The following is a 2,632-nucleotide window of genomic DNA, read 5'->3' on the forward strand; positions in this document are numbered from 1 at the left end:
TCATTGATGTAGGCACACCGAAAAAGAAAAACACCAACAAAACAAAAACAAGATACTGTACATCGATTTTTAACGGAAAGTAACCTCAATTCTAATTAGTATTCATCAGCTCTATATAGCTATATAAACAATTTATTTTATAAAGTATAGGTCTACACCCTTATTGTTATACTAATAATGTGTTTAAAAAAGGTTTATTGCAGGAACGACCGAGATATTCGTTTATTAATAAACGTATTTATGTCACTAAACGTTGACAACGTTGAGAAAGGTCGCAGGTGCGACCGAAATATTCGTGATTAATAAACGTTATATGTTTCGTTATAAGTCAACTCGGTTCTTCATTTGTTTACTTATGCTGTTCAACTATATAATCCAGAACATACGTGCACCCATCACATTGATGCCTCTCTCTTTCTTTCTCTCTCTCTCTCTCTCTCTCTCTCTCTCTATATATATATATATATATATATATATATATANNTACAGTATATATATATATATATATATATATATATATCATCAAAGAAAGGTAAATACAGTGTTCGAATAAAGGACTTAATAAATATTTCGAATAAAGGACTTAATAAACATTTATTTACAGGATTACATTCGTTGAGAGCTATGCTACACGATGTATTTATTAAGTCCTGTGGGTTGTTTATTTTTGCTGGATCGTAGAGGCTACCACTCAGGATAATCGGACTCGTTTGCCATTTTTATTCACGACGCGATAACCTGTTTACTTATTTTCGACTTAAATGACATAATCATTACTTAAAACTTAAAATGATATAATCTTGATTTATATATATATATATATACATATGTTTATATATATATATAGATATGTGTATATATATATGTACCTTTGATGATTTATATATTTATATATATGTATATACGTATATATTTATATATGTATATATGTATATACGTATATATATGTATATATATATATGTATATGTCCTCCTGAAAGGAAACTGATTGCTGTACAGCACAAAATAGAATGGACTTAATTTCCATTAGTCCTACCCACCTTCATTTCAATCGTATTTCATTTTGTCAGTATATATTTTCTAATTTTTCATTTCTATACATAATTTAAATAGGTATACGGCCTATTACATTATAATAATAATAATAATAATAATAATAATAATATATAATAATGATAAAAATTAATTATTATTATTAATATTATTATTATGTGTAATAAATAGCGCAATTTTGTATATTAAAAATTAAAATTAAAAAGTAAAATAATAGAGTCAAAAACACATAAGTATACAAATACAAAGAAGATACAGTAATAAATACAGTAATTGTAGAAATAGGCCTATACAAACAATGGTATACACGCAGGATGAAATGTAACGTACCTACGTAGTGAATGGGGTAGAGGTCATGTTTGAACGCGTTTAATAATAATAATTTATTCGACAATTCACTTTTATAACAGTGGCAACACACAATTAAGTGGTGCAGTCAATCTTAAACTAAGAGAACAAATTGCTCTTCTCTTATTAAAGAAATATAATCAATTTAGACAAGGCTTAACAAAAGTATCTACGAAAACTAAACAAAGGATTAAACAAAAACAAAAACAGGCCTAATAAATACAGTATGAAAAAAATGCGTTACAGAACCTCAATGTCAACGCATTACCTTCCGAAGCACGACGGCAAAACCTGTAAAACATTTTTGGACAATTATCATTATAAAAGTTGGTTTTTATTGATTATATAGGAGTTTTATACTCTCGTGTGGGAATATTTTTTATCATTTTTGAACCCGTGTGGTCCCGAGTTGTCTCGTGTGGTACTTAGTAGGCAGTGGTGAACGCCAGGACCCCCCCCCCCCGACGGAGGGGCTAAAGGCCCCGACGGGGGGTGCTAGTGGAGCGAATCGAGTTTCAGTTGGCTGGGGGCCAGGGGGCCGCCTAGGGCCCCCGGTGGGGGTCGAGGGGGCGAAGCCCCCTGGAAGCCACGGATATTTGATGAATTATGACGAATTTTTATTACTTTATTTGATAGCATCGCGTTACTATAATATGACTTCATGTAGGCTATGCTTTCTAATGTTGAAATCAGCTTCCAAAACCAAAACATTTTAAATAAAGCAAGAAACAAAGAGTATGCAATGTAACCATCTAATTTATTTTCAAATCCTCATTCTTGAAAGTGAAATTCTATTTTGGAAATTTTGCATGAAATCTGTCAACCATGGTCGAGGTTGCTTCACCTATCACGAGGTATTCTAACAATCATGAGGCTATCTAAATGAGCATTTGTCATAACAGAACGCAAATTATTTTTAATTAGTCTCATTGAATTAATATTATTATTATTATTATTATTATTATTATTATTATTATAAGATTTATTAAGCGCACATCTCCACTAAAGTGCTCAAGGCGCTTGTGAAAACCATGAAAAAGCTTATCCTTTTAAACTAAAGGCTACCAGAAAAACAACCATAACCCACATCACTGCTTCCGTTTACCAGCAATTTAAGGTGCAAAGACCGGCTAGTACATAACTCACAGGTGTTCTCAGTTTTGTGGGCATCTAACTAAACAAATTAAAGAACAAAACAAAAAAATTAATTTCCTTGAGCAACAAAAAATAG

This window comes from Anneissia japonica, unplaced genomic scaffold, assembly GCF_011630105.1.
Source record: "Anneissia japonica isolate Jap-2015-1 unplaced genomic scaffold, ASM1163010v1 scaffold287934_len32500_cov114, whole genome shotgun sequence".
In the NCBI taxonomy this organism is placed as follows: Eukaryota; Metazoa; Echinodermata; class Crinoidea; order Comatulida; family Comatulidae; genus Anneissia; species Anneissia japonica.